The 22,181-nt window shown below is 48.9% G+C and overlaps 1 protein-coding gene across 1 annotated transcript in view; it reads right to left on the bottom strand.

Moving 5' to 3' along the window:
• The window catches only part of TLK2 (tousled like kinase 2), a 165,293-nt gene extending 143,386 nt beyond the window's left edge, over nucleotides 1-21,907 (bottom strand). The window contains exon 1 of the mRNA XM_077972341.1: nucleotides 21,608-21,907. The gene's annotated coding sequence lies outside the window, so the exon portion shown is untranslated. The remainder of the gene's footprint in view (nucleotides 1-21,607) is intronic.
• Nucleotides 21,908-22,181: the final 274 nt, after the last annotated feature.

Raw genomic sequence — 22,181 nt, 5'->3', positions numbered from 1 at the left:
CGTGCCACCACGCCCTGCTTATATATATATGTTTTTTGTTTTTTTTTTTGTTTGTAGAGTCTAGGTTTTACCATGTTGGCCAGGTTGGTCTCCAATCACCTCAGGTGATCCGCCCACCTCAGCCTCCCAAAGTGCTGGGATTACAAGCGTGAGCTACCGTGCCGGACCAAATGACACTGTCTTAAATGATTTAATGTCTTAAATAGGGAAAGGAGAGTAAGAGAAAGCCCTCAACGGAGTCAGAGGTGTCTTGCAGCCTAGCTCTTTCCACAGACAAGCCTCATGGGCCTGTTACCTAACCTTTTCAAGCTCCTCCAACTGCTTCTGTGATGGAGGGATTTGGGCTAGAGGAATTTTTTTTTTTTTTTTGAGACGGAGTCTCGCACTGTCGCCCGGGCTGGAGTGCAATGGCGCGATCTCGGCTCCCTGCAACCTCTTTCTCCCGCGTTCACGTGATTCTCCTGCCTCAGCCTCCCAAGTAACTGGGAATACAGGTGCACACCACCACACCCAGCTTATTTTTTGTATTTTTAGTAGAGATGGGGTTTCTCAATGTTGGCCAGACTGGTCTGGAACTAACCTAGTGATCTGCCCGCCTGCAGGCAGGAGCCACCGTATCCTGCCTATGATCCCATTTTTTAAAGTAATTTAGGCTGGGCGCAGTGGCTCACTCCTGTAATCCCAGCACTCTGGGAGGCCAAGGTGGGTGGATCACTTGAGGCCAGGAGTTCGAACCAGCCTGGCCAACATGATGAAACCCTGTGTCTACTAAAACTATAAAAATTAGCTGGACGTAGTGGCACGTGCTTGTACTTTCAGCTACTTGGGAGGTTGAGGCAGGAGAATTCACTTGAACCTGGGAGGCGGAGGTTGCAGTGAGCTAAGATGGCACCACTGCACTCCATTCTGGGTGAGACCCTGTCTCAAAAATAATAATAATAAAATAAAAGTAATTATTTAAAATAATTATTGGGCCGGGCACAGTGGCTCACACCTGTAATCCTAGCACTTTGGGAGGTCAAGGCGGGTGGATCACAAGGTCAGGAGACTGAGCCCCCCTGCGGCCAACATGCTGAAACCCTGTCTGCACTAAAAATGTTTTTTAAATTGGCTGGGCATGGTGGCGGGGACCTGTAATCCCAGCTACCTGGGAGGCTGAGGCAGGAGGATGGCGTGAACCAGGGAGGTGGAGCTTGCAGTGAGCTGAGGTCGCACCACTGTACTCCAGCCTGGGCAACAGAGCTAGACGCTGTCTCAAAAAAAAAAAAAAAAAATTCCGTCTTTAAAAAAAAATACAAAAGCTAGTTGTGCATGTTGCCATATGCTCGTGGTCCCAGCTACTTGGCAGGCTGAGGTTGGGAGATCACTTGAGTCCAGGAGGTGGAGGTTGCAGTGAGCTGAGAACCCACCACTGTACTCCAGCCTGCGTTATCAGTGAGATTCTGTCTCAAAAAAAAAAGAAAAAAGAAAAAAAATCTAGGCTATGCTCCCTGTATGGGAAATCTAGTCTAGTTATTTGGCAGAATCAGGCTTTGCAGGCCGTATTGTCTCTGTCGTAACTCCCAACTCTGCTGTTTAAAAGGGAAATAGCCACAAACAATATCTGAAAGAAGGATTATGGATATATTCCAATAAAACTTTATTTGCAAAAACAGGTTGCTGGTTGCAACGTAGTTTTCCAACCTCAACATGATTCTCAGACTTTAGGTTGCATCATCATCACCTGGAGGGCTTGTTCAAACAGATTGCTGGGCCCCACCCCCAGAATGTTTGATTCAGCAGGTCTGGGGTGGAGCTGATATTTGCATTTCTAACAACTTCCCAGGTGAGGCTGGCCAATGATGGTCTGGAAACCACTTTGAAAACCTCTGAAGCTTTTCTCAACTCCCTTATGTCTCTGTACCTAAAACACTTCATCCCTACTGTAGATGTAGCGTTTAGCGTGTTGTATTAGTTTAGTGATTGGCGTGTGGGTCTCTGGGAGCCTTTCTGAATCACCTCCCTAGACTAGTGCCTGACGATAGCAGTTTGCTCCGTGTTCATTGACTGAACTGAAACCAGAGGGTCATGGTCATCATCATTGTTCCAAGCCATAGATAGAAGATGAAGTCACCACCCCCAATCTCAGAGCTCATCAGAGTAGAGCTTGGGCTGGATCCTGCCCTTCTCTGCAGTGAGCAGTTTTGTCTCTGGAGCTCTGTGCAACCTGGAGCCAGCCCTGCCTGGGTTAAGAGGAAAAGGGACTCCCTCCCCACACCCCCACAGCGTGTACGCAAACACACCAGGAGAGATGACCTGCTCAGAGGAGACCTTGAACCAAGGGAAATGAAATGAGAGTGGGTTGGGGGCTTGTCTGTTTAAGTTTGTTATTTTTTGCTTGTAAGTGGACACTTTTACTTTGTGGTGTGGTGTGTGAATTTGGGGACTTAAATCTAGATGGCTGTCTGCTGCGGACAGCCACTGTTTCTGAATTACAGGGCATTTCAAGTGACCTGTGGTCAGGATGTTTTCTCTCAGATCAGGCAAAATCAGTTGGTCCTGATAATAACCAGGGGAGCCGTCCTTTCTCTATCTTGAGTAGAAGAAGCCACAGCTCCCGGGTCCCCCTCCCCCTCCTGACTGCCCACCTCCTGGCTTCCTGTCTTGCTGTGTCGCGTAGGCTGGAGTACAGTGGCGCGATCTCGGCTCACTGCAACCTGGGCGTCCCAGGTTAAAGAGATTCTCCTGCTTCAGGCTCCCAAGGAACTGGGATTACAGACGTGTACCACCTCACCCAGCTAATTTTTTATATTTTTAGTAGAGACGGGGCTTCACTGTGTTAACCAGGATGCTCTCGATCTCCTGACCTCATGATCTGCCCACCTAGGCCTTGGAAAGTGCTGGGATTACAGGCGTGAGTCACCGTGCCAGGCCTGCCTCCTGGCTTTTATCCTGGGGGCACTGCAAGTAGAGCCAGGCATGGGGCGCATGCATCCTTCCCAGCCTCTCTTTCCTGCTGGGCATGGAGGAGGAGGCACTGGCAGGAGCTCCCCACAGACAGGCGCTGCTTAGTAATGGGTTGGCTGCAAACTGCAGGCATGACAGTTACCTTCCTCTTCATGACCCCCAGTCCTGATGAGGCTTACACAGGAATTTCTTTGCTTTGTGAAGTCTTAAGACTATACTGCCGGGCGCAGTGGCTCACTCCTGTAATCTCAGCACTTTGGGAGGCTGAGGCAGGTGGATCATGAGGTCAGGAGATGAAGACCATCCTGGCTAACACGGTGAAACTCCGTCTCTACTAAAAATACAAAAAATTAGCCAGGCGTGGTGGCGGGCGCCTGTAGTCCCACCTACTCGGGAGGCTGAGGCAGGAGAATTACATGAACCCGGGAGGCAGAGCTTGCAGTGAGCCGAGATCACGCCACTTCACTCCAGCCTGGGCAACAGAGCGAGACTCTGTCTCAAAAAAAAAAAAAAAAAAAAAAAAAAAACAAATAAAAACAGGCCAGGCACGGTGGCTCACACCTGTAATCCCAGTACTTTGGGAGGCTGAGACGGGCAGATCACGAGGTCAGGAGATCGAGAGCATCCTGGCTAACACGGTGAAACCCGTCTCTACTAAAAACACGAAAAATTCGCCAGGCGTGGTGGCGGGCGCCTGTAGTCCCAGCTACTCGGGAGGCTGAAGCAGGAGAATGGCGTGAACCTGGAAGGCGGAACTTGCAGTGAGCCAAGATCATGCCACTGCACTCCAGCCTGGGTGACAGATCAAGACTCTGTCTTAAAAAAAAAAAAAAAAAAAAAAAAGACTGTACTGCCTAATCTTCCATGCCTCGCTCTTTCCACATTAATAGACAAAACCAGGAATAAGGACTGCTGCCCCTCCTGCTCTTGATTCGGCTCCATAAGAACTGCCAAAAGGCCAGGCAGCATTTGCCGCTCTTCTGGGGTTCAGTTCTGAAAGGTGCGACCCTGCAACCTAGAGCACAGGGAAGTCAGGACAGCAAAGGAGCCAGGCTGAGCTGGCGCTGGCTTAGAACTCTCTGATACTCCCTGTTCCCGCCAGCTTGTTAGCCCAGCCTGCCAATCAGTTTTGCATCAATAAACTTTATGTTCTGAGCTTGGCCAGATGAATGAGAGGAGAGCAGCTAAAGACTGATCTCTGACCTTGGCACGTAAACAGCCTCCAGATTGGACTTGACAGTTAATAAATGAAGGCCCTGCAATTCTCTGATGCCTTTTTGCCTTAATTAGATTGAGCATTCAAAGGCTATGAGGAAATCTTCCATTTGAAGAGAAAGACCTCACAAGACAGGAAGTCACTTCACTCATTCATTCATTCACACTGTCCATCATTCTGTCAACAGTCACTGGCATTTGTCAAACGCCCTATTACCTGTGCTCAGCGCTGTGCTAACTGCTTTTGAGTCGAGTGGCTGCAAGAATTCCAGAAGTCCACGCCGTGCTCTTCTGGAAGACTGCACAGCCAGGCAGTCAAGAGCACAAGCTTCAGTTCAACACATCTGAGCTCAAATCCTGATTCTGCCATGTGACTTTTGGCAAGTTATTTAAACTCTCTGCCTTTAGTTTCCTCTTGGAGTAAATAGTACCAACCTCCAGAGGTTGTCATCAAGGCCAAGTGAGACCATCTGTGTAAAGTGGGCAGCACAGAGCCTGGTGCTTGGCAGGCACCTGGTGGCCATGAACATGACAGTGCCTGCGCTTGGCTGAACTGTCGGGCTGAGAAGCCTCCCTTCCTTCCCTCTCTCCCCTCCCCCATCCCTGGCATGCTGCCAGTCACTGGGGAGCTGATGATGACTCACAATCCCTGCCCTCAATGATATTATAAATCTATTGTTGGCTGAGCACTGTGGCGCAACGCTTGTAATCCCAGCACTTCGGGAGGCTAAGGCAGAAGGATCACTTGAGGCCAGAAGTTTGAGACCAGCCCGGGCAACATACCAAGATCCCCTCTCTACAAAAAATTTAAAAATTAGCCAGGCATCGTGGTGTGCACCTGTAGTCCTAGCTACTGGAGAGTTGGGAGGCTGAGGCAGAAGGATCGCTTGAGCCCAGGAGTTCAGGGTTACGGCCTGGGTGAAAGAGGGAGACACTTGTCCTTTAAAAAAAAAAAAAAAAAAAAAAACTATTGGCCAGGTATGGTGGCTCACGCCTGTAATACCAGGACTTTGGGAGGCTGAGGCAGGTGGATCACTTGAGGCCTGGAGTTCAAGACCAGCCTGGCCAACATGGTGAAACCCTATCTCCACTGATAATACAAAACATTAGCCAGGCATGGTGGCACAAGCCTATAATCCCAGCTACTCAGGAGGCTGAGGCAGGAGAATTGCTCGAACCTGGGAGGCAGAGGTTGCAGTGAGCTGAGATCACACCACTGTACTCCAGCATGGACGACAGTGGGAGACTCCCTCTTAAACACACACACACACCAAAAAACAGGATGGCTGGGTACAGTGGCTCATGCCTGTAATCCCAGCACTTTGGGAGGCCGAGGCTGGCGGATCACAAGGTCAGAAGTTTGAGACCAGCCAGGCCAATATGGTGAAACCCTGACTCTACTAAAAATACAAAAATTAGCTGGGCATCATGGCACATGCCTATAGTCTCAGCTACTTGGGAGGCTGAGGCAGAAAAATCACTTGAACCTGGGAGGTGGAGGTTGCAGTGAGCCGAAATCGTGCCACTGCACTCCAGCCTGGGCAACAGAGCGAGACTCAGTCTCAAAAAAGAAAAGAAAAAAAAGAGAAGAGAAGAGAAGAGAAATCCCTGAACCCTTTCACACTATATTTGTTCACACACACAGGTTTCCTCAGTGTTACCCGTGTTCATCACATTGATGTGCTATTTCACTTCATGTGTGCTGTGAACTTCACCCAGAGCAAGGAGAAAGCAGTATGTACTCTGAAAAGCACCGCCTTCACCCAAACAGCACCTTGTCATGCATCTCAGAGCCCTTGGCCTCTGGGCTATCTCTTCACTCCCCCAGGGGTGCTCTGAAGTCTTAAGCAGTCTGCTTTTCTTTTTTTCTTTTTTTCTTTCTCTTTTGTTTTTTTTTTAACAGTCTCACTCTTGTCGCCCAGGCTGGAGTGCAGTGGTGCGATTTCAGCTCACTGCAACCTCTGCCTCCCGGTTTCAAGCGATTCTCCTGCCTCAGCCTCCCGAGTAGCTGGGATTACAAGCATGCGCCACAACGCCTGACTAATTTTGTATTTTTAGTAGAGATGGGGTTTCTCCATGTTGGTCAGGCTGGTTTCCAACTCCTGACCTCAGGTGATTCACTCGCTTTGGCCTCCCAAAGTGCTGGGATTAAAGGTATGAGCCACCACGCCCGGCCTCTCTTTTTTTTTTTCTTTCTTTTTTGAGAAGGATTCTCACTCTGTCACCCAGACTGGAGGGCAGTGGTGCGATCTCACCTTACTGCAACCTCCACCTCCCGTTCAAGCGATTCTCTTGCCTCAGCCCTCTGAGTAGCTGAGACTACAGGTGCCCACCACCATGCCCACCTAATTTTTTGTATTTTTAGTAAAGACAGGGTTTCACCATGTTAGCCAGGATGGTCTCACTCTCCTGACCTTGTGATGTGCCCACCTCGGCCTCCCAAAGTACTGGGATTACAGGCATGAGCCACCGTGCCCGGCCAGCAGTCTGCCTTTCACGTGCCTCTTTTTATTTATTGTTTTTTTGGGTTGCTTTTGCTTTTTTTTTTTTTTTTGAGACAGAGTCTCACTCTGTCACCCAGGATGCTGGAGTGCAGTGGCACGATCTCGGCTCACTGCAGCCTCTGCCTCCCGGGTTCAAGCAATTCTCCTGCCTCGGCCTCCTGAGTAGCTGGGATTACAGGCACATACCACCATACCTGGCTAATTTTTGTATTTTTGTTAGATACAGGGTGTCACCATATTGGTCAGGCTGGTCTCGAACTCCTGACCTCAGGTGATCTGCCCACCCCAACCTCCCAAAGTGCTGGGATTACAGGCATGAGCCACCATGCCTGGCCTTGTATTTATTGGTTTTAATCCTCAATTAGAAACCTCTTAGGCAATTGTCTAGTTTTTACTAGCTATCCTTAATTTTTTTTTTTAAGTGAAATCAAGTTTATTAAGTAAGTAAAGGAATAAAAGAATGTCTACTCTGCCAGGTACAGTGGCTCACGCCGGTAATCCCAGCACTTTGGGAGGCCGAGGCGGGTGAATCACAAGGTCAGGAGTTCAAGACCCGCCTGGCTAAGATGGTGAAACCTCATCTCTACTAAAAATACAAAAATTAGCCAGACGTGGTGGTGGGCGCCTGTAATCCCAGCTACATGGGCGGCTGAGGCAGAGAATTGCTTGAACCCAGGAGGCGGAAGTTGCAGTGAGCCGAGATCGTGCCATTGCACTCCAGCCTGGGCGACAAGAGCAAAACTCTGTCTCAAAAAAAAAAAAAAAAAAAAGGAATGGCTGCTACTCCATAGGCAGAGCGGCCGCTATCCTTAATTCTTAAATAACCCAGGCTCGTGCTATTCAGTATATGCTTCCCATCATTTCCTAAAGGGACAGTGAGCATACAGGAGTTCAGAGTCCTTTGAGATCTCCTAGTTCAATCTCCTCAGGTTGCAGATAGAGAAACTGAGTCTCAGAGGTGTGGGGACTAATCTCTCCTCTTGCCTCCCTCCCTAATCCAATAAACAATCTTCACCCAGCTCGTCAACACGAACCCACAAATTTCACCAGTTTTTCTCTGCGGGAGCCTCCCCATTGCTCTCCTGGCCCTTCTTAGCAGAGAGCTTCATATCCTACGTAGAGGAGAGAGGGGAAGTCATCAGACAGGAACGCCCCCACCAAGTTGCCCGTCTGACCTGTGGCTGTCAACATTGGGCAAAGACCACCCCCCAGGCCCTCACTCTGGGCCATCCACCTGTTCCTTCAGGACTCTGCCCTGTACCTCTCACCCCGGCTGACATCATCACCTTCTCCTCCTCCCTCCCACAAGCATTGCTTTCAACACACACTCATGCTCCCATTCTTCAAAACATTTATCAATTGTATGAAACTTTCTCTTGACCCTGCTAGTCACCCTTCCTTTTTGTAATTAAAATAATTTTTTTTTTTTTTTGAGACAGAGTCTTACTATGTCGTCCAGGCTGGAGCACAGCAGTGGTGCGATCTTGGCTCACTACACGCTCCGCCTGCCGGGTTCACGACATTCTCCTGCCTCAGCCTTCTGAGTAGCTGGGACTACAGGTGCCCACCACCACACCCAGCTAATTTTTTGTATTTTTAGTAGAGACAGGGTTTAACCGTGTTAGGATGGTTTCGATCTCCTGACCTCGTGATCTGCCCGCCTTGGCCTCCCAAAGTGCTAGGATTACAGGCTTGAGTCACCGCGCCTGGCCTCTTTTTTTTTTGAGACAGATTCTTGCTCTGTTGCCCAGGCTGGAGTGCAGTGGTGCAATCTTGGCTCACCGGAACCTCCACCTCCCAGCTTCAAGCCCTTCTCCTTCCTCAGCCTCCCGAGTAGCTGGGATTACAGGCGCCTGCCACCACGCCTGGCTAATTTTTGTATTTTTGGTAGAGATGGGGTTTCACCATGTTGGCCAGGCTGTGTTGAACTCCTGACCTCAAATAATCTGCCAGCCTCGACCTCCCAAAGTGCTGGGATGACAGGCCTGAGCCACCGCACCCAGCTTTGTTTTTTTTTTTTTTTTTGGAGACAGGGTCTCACTCTGTCATCCAGGCTGGAGTGCAATGGCAAGATCTCAGCTCGCTGCAACCTCCGCCTCCTGGGGTCAGGCGACTCTCCTGCCTCAGCCTCCAGAGTAGCTGGGATTACAGGCGCACCCGTCACCACACCCAACTAATTCATTTATTTATTTTTATTTTTAAAATTTTTTGAGACGGAGTTTTGCTCTTGTTGCACCACCACACCCGGCTAATTTTTTTGTATTTTTAGTAGAGACGGGGTTTCGCTATGTTGGCCAGGCTGGTCTTGAACTCCTGACCTCAGGTGATCCACCTGCCTCGGTCTCCCAAAGTGCTGGCATCACAGGAGTGAGCCACTGCGCCCAGCTGCACCCAACTTTGTAAGGAAAAAATTAAGCTGAAAGAGGAGTTGAAAACATATTAACATATTCTTCACCTAGGTTTTTCCAATTAGCATTTTGCCGTCTGTGCTTTCTCTGTGTATGGGGAATGTGTTTAATTTGTTGTTATTGTTGGAGCCCCGGACAGTTTCAGGTATCTACTCTTTCCGCCCTAAGTACTGCAGTGTGTGTCTCCTACAGAGTTTCCCTCTTACCACACACCATTATCACACACAACAAATTCAGAGCTGCTATAGTATGTAATACAGGCCAGGTGTGGTGGCTCACACCTGTAATCCCAGCACTTTAGGAGGCTGAGGCTGGAGGATCACTTGAGCCCAGGCAGTTGAGACTGCAGTGAGCTCCCTGCACTCCATCCTGCATGCCAGAGTGAGACCTTGTCTCAAAACAACAACAACAACAACAATGTATTATCTAATGTGGAGTCCACTTTCCAATTTCCCCATTTGCCCCCAAAATGTCCTATATAACTGTTTTGTTTTGTTTTGTTTTTTAAGTGTAAATTTTTTTCGTTTCAGAGATAGGGTCTTGCTTTGTCACCCAGGCTGGAATGCAGTGGTGCAATTGTAGCTCACCCACAGCCTCAACATCCTGGGCTCAAGCCATCCTCCTGCCTTGGCCTCCAAGTAGCTGGGACTATACCTGGCTCATAGCTATTTTTTAATCCAGACCCCAGGCAAGGCTAGGCCAGGCACTGGTGATTGTGCTGTTTTACTCTTCCTTCCCATCCCAGTTTGACTTCCAGATCCCTCCCTCCACCCAGACGGCTCTGGTCAAGGTCAGGAGCCACTTGCATTACCAGATATAAAGGATCCTTCTCGCTGGGTGCAGTGGCTGACTCCTCTAATGCCAGCATTTCGGGAGGGCGGATCACCTGAGGTCAGGAGTTAGAGACCAGCCTGGCCAACATGGCGAAACCCCATCTCTACTAAAAATACAGAAATTAACTGGACGTGGTGGGCACCTGTAATCCCAGCTATTCAGGAGACTGAGGCAGGAGAATTGCTTGAACCCCGGAGGCGGAGGTTGCAGCGGGCTGAGATGGCACCATTGCACTCCAGCCTGGCCAACAAGAGCGAAACTCTGTCTCAAAAAAAAAAAAAAAAAAAAAAAGGCTCCTTCTCTGTCTTCATTCTCTGTCTTCATTCTCTGTCTTCAGCAGGGACCCGGCAAGAGCAGATTCCTCTGAGTTTCCGGGTCGCAGCACATTCCCATTTCCTCCCCAACCTGGAGATTTGTGGTTTCAAACACCAGTTGTGCACTGATGCCACCAGCATCCAGGGGCGTGCAGCCCTGACCTGTCTCCCCCCTCCAGACTGTCATGTTCCACTGCCTTCTCCACACTGCCATGTGGGTGTGCCATGGTTACCTCCATGGATCTGAACAGAAGTCTCCATGTCTTCCCTTCTTTCCCAGCTCAGGAGCAGAACAGCACGACCACCACTGCCCTTTATCCTTCATAACAGCCTTTCCTTTTCCCCTCCGGCCCTTCCACCCATGAGTCCTCTTGGACCCACACGTCCCCATCCTCACCTCCATCACTGAAGCCTGGCCCCCCATTCAGAGTCCGGAAGTATGGAGGGCCCTCCATGCGGCTCTCAACTCTTGCCCCACCCCCACAGTACACTTTCCACAGTGCTAATCTCTTTAAAATGTAAATTAGACCTGGTCACTCCCTCCCTTAAAACCCTTTAATAGTTGCTCATTGGAGTGAAAAAAAATCTCCGCTCCCTCTGGCTTATAAGGCCCAGGTGGTCCAACCCTGCCGCCATCTCCAGTCTCCTCCACCATTCTTGCTGGGAACCCTCCAGGGCCTGCCTTGAGCTGCTTGAATGCAGACATTTTCCTGCCTGGGAGCTTTTATACTTGCTTTCACCCTGGCCTGCCATGCTCTTCACCCTGGAATCTCCTGTGGCTGCCTCCTCTCAGCCTTCCTGGCCTCCCAAATCTCCCAGCGTTCACTGTCCAGATCCTGCTGCCTGGAGCGGGCTGTCCTCTCCATCTGGGGTCCGGGGCTCTGACTGCCTCAGCTCAGGGTACATGCACGCCCTTCTCCATTCACTTGGACAAGGGCGGGGGTAAGGGATCATCATTTGGTCTGGATTCCTTCTCATAATATTCATTATTATTATATACATATTTTCTTCTGATTTTAAAATTAATTAAAACAATTTCCAGGGCCCCTAACAGTGTCATAGGCCTTATGGAGCAGCGGAACCTGCCTGAGGGTAGAGCTGAAGTTCCTCGGAAACCAGATGACCTTACAGCCTCTTCACTGTTCTTTGAGATGAAAGACAAGAAATGCAGATGAATGCTTTCTGCTACAAATCTCATCTCTCCAGGCTAAAGTTGCCAAGGAACATGCCATCGCTGTAACTGCTAAAAACACAACGTATAATGAAATGCATCTTCTACACATGAATCTGTGAATGCAGAATAGCCCACAGAGGTTGACAATTTGATTCTGTTCTCTGCAAGGTGTTAGAATTTCACTATGGGGGCCACTAGGACTCTGCTGTATTAATGATGTATATTCTGTTGTTTTTTGTTTGTTTGTTTTTTCAGACAGAGTCTCACTTTGTCGCCCAGGCTGGAGTGCAGTGGGTCGATCTCAGCTCACTGCAACCTCCCAGGTTCAAGCGCTTCTCCAGCCTCAGCATCCCAAATAGCTGAGACTATAGGCGCTCACCACCACACCCAGCTAATTTTTGTGTGTTTTTTTTGTTTGTTTTTGAGAGATAGAGTCTTGCTCTGTCACCCAGGCTGGAGTGCAGTGGTGCGTGATCTTGGTTCACTGCAACCTCCACCTCCCAAGTTCAAGCAATGCTCCTGCCTCAGCTTCCCAAGTAGCTGGGACTATAGGCATGCACCACCACACCCAGATAATTTTTGTGATTTTTTGTGTGTGTGTGTGTTGGAGTCTCTCTCTGTCGCCCAGGCTGGAGTGCGGTGACGCGATCTTGGCTCGCTGCAAGCTCTGCCTCCCGGGTTCACGCCATTCTCCTGCCTCAGCCTCCAGAGTAGCTGGAACTACAGGCGCCCGCCACCGCGCCCAGCTAATTTTTTGTATTTTTAGTAGAGACGGGGTTTCATCGTGTTAACCAGAATGGTCTCGATCTCCTGACCTCATGATCTGCCCACCTCAGCCTCCCAAAGTTCTGGGATTACAAGCGTGAGCCACCACACCCGGCCAATTTTGGTAATTTTTTAGTACAGATGGGGTTTCACTGTATATTGGCCAGGCTGGTCTCGAACTCCTGACCTCAGATGATCTGCCTGCCTCGGCCTCCCAAAGTGCTGGGATTACAGGTGTGAGCCACTGTGCCTGGCCTATACTATTGTTTGTTTTGTTTTGTTTTCGAGAGGGGGTCTTGCTCTGTTGCCAGGCTGGAGTGCAGTGCACAATCTCGGCTCACTGCAACCTTCACCTCCTGCCTAACCCTCCTGAGTAGCCGGGATTACAGACGTGTGCCACAACGCCCAGCTAATATTTTGTATTTTTGGTAGAGACGGGGATTTCATCATGTTGGCCAGATGGTCTCGAACTCTTGACCTCAAGTGATCTACCCACCTCAGCCTTCCAAAGTGCTCGGATTACAGGCGTGAGCCACTGTGCCTGGCCCTATTCTATTGTTTATACTCAATTTTCAGTTGAGGAAAACAGCATGAGAGAACCTTAGTAACTTGGCCGAGATGGCAGAGAGAACAAATGGTGACTCCAGGGTTTCAGTCCCAGCCCCTGCTCTTAGGGGTTGCTTTGGAGAGATTGGGTTTGAGGTGCCCGGGGCCCTGCTAGGGGAGAGATGTCTAGGAGTTATTTAGATAAACTAGTTCAAGGCTCAAGAGAGATTCTTAGCTCATGACATAGATTTGGGAATTATTCTTGTATTGGTAGCACTTAGAGATTCAAAGTGGATCTGCTCATTCATTCTTGCCATCTTGTGGGACCTAGAATTGTTTCCACACGTCGAAATCACCGTGATGCAGCCTCCTCCCCGTGATAGGCTTGCTCCCCGGCTGGCTCTTTTGCCCTGCCGTTTCCCAGAAATGCGTGGCTTAGAAGGAGCACTTAGGGAGCCCTTCTCTGCAGGTTTTGAGGTCCATCTCCAGCCCTGCTGTTTCCTGCTGGATCGGGTAGTAAAACTTGTCTTTCCTCCCTTTGATGCCTGACTCTCTCAGGGACATGGCTTGTGGGTGACATTCTATGCACTTGCCCACCCAGTAAATATTTACTGAGCACCTTCATGTTCCAGACAATCTAGGTACGGAGGATATAACTGTGAGCAAAGTCGACCAGGTCCCCGGACCCCAGGAGCAAGCCCATAGTCTAGAGGCAGGAGGCAGAAGCGAGCAGGAACAAGGATGCTGCTCAGGAGTCATAAGAAACAGTTTTGGAGGCTGAGGCGGGTGGATCACCTGAGGTCAGGAGTTCAAGACCCACCTGATCAACATGGTGAAACTCCATCTCTACTAAAAATACAAAAATTAGTCGGGCATGGTGGCAGGTGCCTGTGATCCTGGCTACTTGGAAGACTAAGGCAGGAGAATCTTGAACCTGGGAGGCGGAGGTTGCAGTGAGCTGAGATTGTGCCACTGCACTCCAGCCTGTGCAACAAGAGTGAAACTCTGTCTGAATGAAGGAAGGGAGGGAGGGAGGAAGGGAGGGAGGGAGGGAGGGAGGAAGGAAGGAAGGAAGGAAGGAAGGAAGGAAGGAAGGAAGGAAGAAAGAAAGGAAGAAGGAAGGGAGGGAGGGAGAGAGGGAGGAAGGAAGGAAGGAAAAAAGGAAAGAAGGGTGGGAAGGAGGGAAGAGAGAAAGGAAGGAAGGAAAGAAGGAAGGAAGAAGGGTGGGAGGGAGGGAAGAGAGAAAGGAAGAAAGGAAGGAAGGAAGGAAAAGAAAGAGAGGAGAAAGAGAAAGAGAGAGAAAGAAAGAGACAAGGAAGCAAGACAAACCCTGGGACGGTGTGGGGCTGAGGGTTCATGGGAGGTCAGGGAAGGACTGTTAGACGGGCAAGGCCTGAGGGTATAGGATTGGCATGTCTAGAAGGCCTGCTTGAACGTGCCCAGGGGTCGAGGAGAGTGGAGAGGGGCTTAGAAAGGGAGGAGGATCACAAGGGAGGGGAATGTCCCCCCGGCATACTAAAAATGCAAACATTAGCCAGACGTGGTGGCGGGTGCCTGTAATCCCAGCTACTTGGGAGGCTTAGGCAGGAGAATCGCTTGAACCCGGGAGGAGGAAGTTGCAGTGAACCAAGATTGTCCAGTGATCTCTATCTAAAAAAAAAAAAAAAAGTCAAGAGAGCTGGGTGCTGTGGCTCACGGCTCACGGCTCATGCCTATAATCCCAGCACTTTGGGAGGCCGAGGCGGGGGATCGCTGGAGCCCAGGACTTTGAGACCAGCCTGAGCAACATAGTGAGACCACGGTCTCTTGTCTCTTCTAAAAGTTAGACAGGCATGGTGGCACACACCTGTAATTCCAGGTACTTGGGAGGCTCAGGCAGGGAGGATTGCTTGAGCCCAGAAGTTCAAAATTAAAATTGCAGTGACCTATGACTGTGCCACTGAACCTCCAGTCTGGGTAACAGAGCCAGAGTCTGTCTCAAAAAAAAGAAAAGAAAAAGAAAAAGAAAAAAAAAGAAAAGGCAAGAGCAGATAGCTCTTTGCTAAGGAGAGAAAAAGGAGGAAGAAGGAGCAAGAAAGAGGCAGTAGCAGGACTGGCTGGGTTCTTTACAAGACCCAATGTAAAATGAAAATGCCGGCCCCCTCGTTAAAAAATAATTATTAATAATTCTGGGCAGGGTGCGGTGACTCACGCCTGTAATCCCAGCACTTTGGGAGGCCAAAGCGGGTGGATCATGAGGTCAGGATTTTGAGACCAGCCGGACCAACATAGTGAAACCCTGTCTCTACTAAAAATACAAAAATTAGCCAGGCGTGGTGACGGGCACCTGTAATCCCAGCTACTTGGGAGGCTGAGGCAGGAGAATCACTTGAACCCAGGAGACAGAGGTTGCAGTGAGCCAAGATTCTGCCACTGCACTCCAGCTTGGTCGACAAAACAAGACTCTGTCTCAAAACAAAACAAAACAAAAAAAATAAAAATACAGAAATTAGCCAGGCGTGGTGGCAGGCACCTGTAGTCTCAGCTATTCGGGAGGCTGAGGCAGGAGAATTTCTTGAACCCGGGAGGCAGAGGTTGCAGTGAGCCCAGATTGCACTACTGCACTCCAGTCTGGGTGACAGAGTGACACTCTGTCTCAAAAAAAAAAAAAAGAAAAAAGAAAAAAGAAAAGAAAAAATTAATTCAGCCTGCCTGGGCGACAGAGTAAGACTGGAGACTCTGTCTCAAAAACAAACAAACCAGGAAAAAAAAAAAAAAAAATCAAGGAACAGAAAGAAGCAAGGAGAAGGAATCTCAAGATCTCAAGATAGCAATGGCAGAGTATGAAATCAAGGCCCTTCTGTAACTGAACAGGCCATAGCCCAAGAAGGCTCCATGGAACCCCTTGAAGATGAGGCATTAGAATCCCAGCACCCCCTGGCCAGGTGCGGTGGCTCACGCCTGTAATCCCAGCATTTTGGGAGGTTGAGGCGGGTGGATCACGAGGTCAGGAGATCGAGACCATCCTGGCTAACACGGTGAAACCCCTTCTCTACTAAAAACACAGAAAATTAGCTGGGCGTGGTAGCTGTAGTCCCAGCTACTTGGGAGGCTGAGGCAGGAGAATGGCGTGAACCTGGGAGGCGAAGCTTGCAGTGAGCCGAGATTGCGCCACTGCACTCCAGCCTGGGCAACAGAGCGAGACTCCGTCTTAAAAAAAAAAAAAAAAAAAAAAAAGAATCCCAGCCACCCACCTTCATCCCAGGAGGAGCTGAGCCTCACAGGCTTGCCTGGCCCATAGGGTAAAGATGGGGGATTTCAGTTTTCCATTTTGATGAAAATGTTGCGATTTGGACAGTGTTGCAACACAAACACAAATTATGTAGCCAATCGCATGGACTTTTGATAGTTCTTTTACACTTCTCTTAGCTGCGGGGTTTTCTCCTCCTGGGGAGGTTTGGGGTGAGGGTGCTTTCTTCTCCAGCCCGCAGCGGGGTTCACATCTCAGCAGGTGTAACATTTTCCTGGACTGGCATCATTGGTTGGAGCCAAGAATGTCTAAACCCGTATATTATGTCAGATATCATTTATATCAAACTACCTCTCCCTAATCTAAGGCTAATTACCTCACGATTAACACTGGTTGTCTGACCTTGGTAAACCCTTTACCCTCCCTGAACTTCGGATTTCCTCATCTGTAAAATGGAGATAATTATACTTATATTCACAGAGGCACTGTGAGGATTAAATCTATGAAAAGCTATTTAAAGAGTCTTAAGGTCCAGACAAACGCCAGCTCGCGTTAGTGCAAACCTGCTCAGCAGTTGCTTCGTTGGTGTGATAGGGAATCCTGGAATGGGACGGCTTGACAGAAACCTCCCTTGGTGCCGCCCAATCTCTGGACTCGGTTGTATTCTGAACAATCAACTTCTGATCTAAATTCAGTTTCTCAAGTAGCTTCCCTTCCTGGGGAGATCCCCTCAGCTTGTCAGTTACGTTTCAGATCACCGATCAATAATCTTGCTTTAGGGGCATGATTAGTGGGGTGGGGAAAAATAAAGAAAAACATAATAATCTTGCTTTGTAATCCGGACCCTTGTGAGTGGGGCTGACCTCATAGCTTTAGCAGTCCCTCGAGGAGCTGAGAAGAATCCAGACCCTGTACACGAGGGCTACTGGAAGCAGGTAATCATTCTTACTCATTTCTTAGTACCTAATGCACTTGGGTAGTACTCATTAAAATGTGCCAGGGCCGGGTGTGGTGGCTCAGGCCTGTAATCCAAGCACTTTGGGAGGCCGAGGCAGGAGGATCACTTGAGGCCAGGGGTTTGAGACCAGCATGGCCAGCATGGCCAAACCCTGTCTCTACTAAAAATACAAAAAAATTAGCCAAGTGTGGTAGTACATGCCTGTAATCCCAGCTACTAGGGAGGCTGAGGCATGAGAATTGCTTGAACCCAGGAGGTAGAGGCTGCAGTGAGCCAAGACTGCACCACTGCACTCCAGCCTGGGTGACAGAGCGAGACTCTGTCCGGAAAAAAAAAAAAAAAGTGCTGAGGCAGATACATTCATTACGAGAGTGAGCAATGGTACCAAGCTCGAGATTAGTGAAGCAGTGTTCCCCACACTCGGTGGGTGGAGAATCCACCATGAGCCTCAGGCCTTTGCACTGGCCATTCCTTCCGCAGGGAAGATGTTCCATGAGAGATGTGACCTTCTCCAGGAGGACTTCCTTGTCCCCACCCCCAGCCTCAGAGTGTGCATTTTCCCTAGCTTGCTTGGTTCTTCTTGGTACATGCCCACGTGTTAGAGGATTTATGGGTTTATTGTTGGAATATCCCCATCCAAATTTGACAGCTCCAGGAAAGTTGTGACTGATGTGTTCACTCCTGTTTCCAGACCTACTGCTCCGAGCCTTTGGCCCCAAAGGCATCCAACTGGAACTTAAGATATTGTTTTGTTTTCATTGTATTTATCTTTAAAGTACATTTATTTATTTATAAATAGAGATGGGGCCTCACTATGTTGCCCAGGCTTGCCTTAAACTCCTCAAAAGGTTTAAACGATCCTGGGTTCAAGCGATCTTCATACCGTGGCCCCCTAAAGTGTTAGGATTACAGGGGTGAGTCACTGCACATGGCCCAAAAATACTTTCAATTCACGGCAACTAATACTTATTTTACCTTTATAGCAGCGATTAAAAAAAAAAAAATCTCTTAAAAATAAATTTAAGGCTGGGCGCAGTGGCTCACGCCTGTAATCCCAGTATCTTGGGAGGCTGAGGCGGGCAGATCATGAGATCAAGAGACTGAGACCATTCTGGCCAACATGGTGAAACCCTGTCTCTACTAAAAATACAAAAAATTACCCGGGTGTGGTGGTGCACACCTGTAGTCCCAGCTACTCAAAAGGCTGAGACAGGAGAATCACTTGAACTGGGAGGCGGAGCTTGCAGTGAGCCAAGATCGTGCTACTGCACTCCAGCCCGGGTGACAGAGCGAGACTCCATCTCAAAAAATAATAATTAAAACGGAGTTTTGCTCTGTCACCCAGGCTGGAGTGCAGTGGCGCGATCTTGGCTCACTGCAGACTCCACTTCCCAGGTTCACACCATTCTCCTGCCTCAGCCTCCCGAGTGGCTGGGACTACAGGCGCCCGCCACCACGCCCGGCTAATTTTTTGTATTTTTAGTAGAGACTGGGTTTCACTGTGTTAGCCAGGATGCTGTCGATCTCCTGACCTCGTGATCCGCCCACCTTGGCCTCCCAAAGTGCTGGGATTACAGGCTTGAGCCACTGCGCCCGGCCAATTTTTTGTTTTTTGAGACAGAGTCTCGCTCTGTCGCCCTGGCTGGAGTGCAGTGGCGCAATCTCACTGCAACCTCCTCCTCCCGGGTTCAAGCGATTCTCCTGCCTCAGCCTCCTGAGTAGCTGGGACTACAGGCACCTGCCACAATGTCCAGCGAATTTTTGTATATATATATATGTGTGTGTGTGTGTGTGTGTGTGTGTATATATATATATATATATATTTTTTTTTTTTTTAGTAGAGATGGGGTTTCACCACGTTGGCCAGGCTGGTCTTGAACTCCTGGCCTCAGGTGATCCGCCTGCCTTGGCTTCCAAAGTGCTGGGATTACAGGCGTGAGCCACCGCGCCTGGCCAAAAATATCCATAATTTAAAAGGATTTAATAATAGTCTACTCGGATATCAATACTTGGGAAGATGAAACAAACCAGCTGAAGTCAGGAAATCATGCTCTTACAGATGCCTTTTTGGGGATTCTGCCTGCCATTGTGGGAACTGCCTGCCTATACACACACACACACACACACACACACACACACTGCAAACCCATTTTACAGAGACATCAAACCTCAGGAGCTTGGTTACAGTTGCCTCCCAGAAGTGCATTAAGGAGCAGAGAGGTGGTCCTTAAAGAGGCTGCAGGAGTGAGGGTGACCACACATCTCCCAGGGTGGGGTCCAGGAGGCACCCTGTGCCCTTTTACTGTTTTTTGTTTAAGCCACCTTGAGCTGTTGATACTTGCAACCTTATATGATTATTTTTTTGAAGTTAAATATAAACTGTGTATCCGGGGTGTCTGTGCAATGGCGGGGGCAGCGGGCAGGGTAGTAAGAAGCTATTCAGGCATTCAGTCCTCACTTACTGGGCACCGACCACAGGCCAGGGCTTTGGTAGTCTTCTAAGTGTTTAGAATACAATGGTACCCCAAGAAACTAATAATTTGTTTATTTATGTATTTGAGAGGGAGTCTCACTCTTGTCACCCAGGCTGGAATACAATGGCTTGATCTCAGCTCACTGTAATCTCCACCTCCAGAGTTGAAGCGATTCTCCTACCTCAGCCTCCCGCGTAGCTAGGATTACAGGTGCGCACCACTACGCCCAGGTAATTTTTGTATTTTTAGTAGAGACGGGGTTTCACCATGTTGTCCAGGCTGGTCTTGAACTCCTGACCTCACGTGATCTGTCCACCTTGGCCTCCCAAAGTACTGGGATTACAGGGGTGACCCACTGCGCCTGTCCTTTTTTTTTTTTTTTTTTTTTTTCTGAGGCAGAGTTTTGCTCTCGTCACTCAGGCTGCAGTGCAATGGCAGGATCTTAGCTCACTGCAACCTCCGCCTCCTGGGTTCAAGCGATTCTTCTGCCTCAGCTTCCCAAGTAGCTAGGACTACAGGCCCTCACCACCACGCCTCGCTACTTTTTGTATTTTCGGTAGAGACTGGTTTCACCATGTTGGCCAGGTTGGTCTCAAACTCTTGACCTCAAGGTATCCACCTGTCTTGGCCTCCAAAGGGATTACAGGCATGAGCCACTACACCCTGCCAGAAACTCATAATTTAATGAGCTTGATTGAATGTCGGCCCTAGTCGCCCCCTAAATATTGAGGGGTTTGAGGGGTAATGAGAAGCAAGGCTGAAGAGGGTGACAGGGGCTTGTCAGTAGCAGGGCACTTCAGGGCCCTCCCCATTCTACTCACCCTGAGGGCTTCTCAAGTGTGTGTGCCACTGCTGATAAATGTTTCTCCCTCCCTCCCTTCTTTCCTTTTTTTTTTTTTTTTCTCCTTTCCTTCTTCTCTTTCTTTTATTTTTTTTGGAGTCTCGCTCTGTCACTCAGGCTGAAGTGCAGTGGTGTGATCTCGGCTCACTGAAACCTCAGTCTCCCGGGTTTAAGTGATTCTTCCACCTCAGCCTCCCAAGTAGCTGGGATTACAGGCACCCACCATGCCTGGTTAATTTTTTTGTATTTTTGTAGAGACAGTGTTTCACCATGCTGGCCAGGCTGGTCTTGAACTCCTGACCTCTCAGGTGATCCGCCCACCTTGGCCTTCCAAAATGCTGGGATTACAGGTGTGGGTCACCACACCTGGCTAATTTTCTTTTTCTTTTTTTCCTTTCCTTCATTCTCTCTCCTTCTCCCCTTCCTTCTTTCCTTTTTATCTCTTTCTCTTTTCTTTTCTTTTTTGAGACAGAATCTTGCTCTGTCGCCCAGCAGTGGTGTGATCACAGCTCACTGCAGCCTTGAATTTCTGGGCTCAAGTGATCCTCTCACCTTAGCCACCTGAGTAGCTAGGACTGCAGGCAGGCACCACCATGTCTGGCTAATTTTTAAATTTCTTGTATGAACAGGATGCTGCTATGTTGCCCAGGCTGGTCTCGAACTCCTGAACTCAAGCAATCCTCCCATCTTGGCCTCCGAAAGTACTGGGATTACAGGTGTGAGCCATCACACCTGGCTATAACATATTAAATTTTAATGGCAAAATCCAAATTCAGAGAATGGAAGCAGAGAATGAATGAACAAAGGCAATGTGAGGGTCATATGCGGGTGAAGATGCCAAGCTTGCAGCTTCAGTCAAGGCTACGGTGGCTCAGGGTCCCCGGTGGGGTATTAAATCCGACTGTGGCGATTTGTCCTGAAACTTGGTCATGGAGTGAAACACACCAATGATCAGAGACAATGTCCAGCCTTGAACCAAGACACTTATTTAAATAAAATGAGGCAGCCATGATGCAACATTTCAGTGTTTTCACCTGGGAAATTCACCATCAGCACTTCTTCTACCTCTTAACCAGGGTTTCCAAATCACAACCTGTAGACCAAATTAGGAAGCACACACAAATCTGCAACGCATCAACGCAGCCAGGCTCCGAAAATAGCAGCTGCAGCCACAAAGCAAAGAACAGGCCTTTGTGAACAGACTGAAAGAAACTGCTTGTCCTGAGCCCATCTTTTAAGCCACAGAGAGAACTCCTTACTCCTACTAAAGTATGTCTTTAAGCAAAGATAGGAATCAATTACATCCAAGTAGGATGTCTTAGCACATTAGATTTTCCTTTTCTCACTAAGTTTCCAAGGCCTAATTTTCCAACCAGAGCCCAAGAGAATATTAACTTACATGAAGAGAGGTGGCCGACCCATTGGCCATAGGTTTGACAGCATTAACAGAGGCCAGGCTCCACATGAATCCTGCAAGACCAGGAGACGAATCCCTTTCACAGTGCAAAACCCACTTACAGGGTGATTGCTGCCTTCAGGAACATGGTTTCACGCCAATAGCTCCAGCGCATCTGTCTCAAACTATCTCTGATTTTTCAAACAACATTGAATTTATCGCCTCACCCTAATTAACACTACTTAGGAAGGTAAGTCCATTTCAGAAACATTTCTCTGTTAGATTCACATTGAAACCACACCACTTCCTGAGCAGCTTCACACCTGGAGCCACCTTACAGCCCAACATAGCACCTTTCTTTCTTTTTTTTTTTGAGACGGAGTCTTGCTCTGTCACCCAGGCTGGAGTGTCATCTCTGCTCACTGCAACCTCCGCTTCCTAGATTCAAGCAATTCTCCTACCTCAGCTTCCCCAGTAGCTGGGATTACAGGCGCCTGCCACCATGCCCGGCTAAATTTTTTGTTTTGTTTTTAGTAGAGATGGGTTCCGCCATGTTGACCAGGCTGGTCTCAAACTC

The sequence above is a fragment of the Macaca mulatta genome, chromosome 16, assembly GCF_049350105.2.
Source record: "Macaca mulatta isolate MMU2019108-1 chromosome 16, T2T-MMU8v2.0, whole genome shotgun sequence".
Lineage (NCBI taxonomy): Eukaryota > Metazoa > Chordata > Mammalia > Primates > Cercopithecidae > Macaca > Macaca mulatta.
Note: the sequence above shows the minus strand (reverse complement) of the source record. Positions and strands in the feature narration are given on the sequence as shown.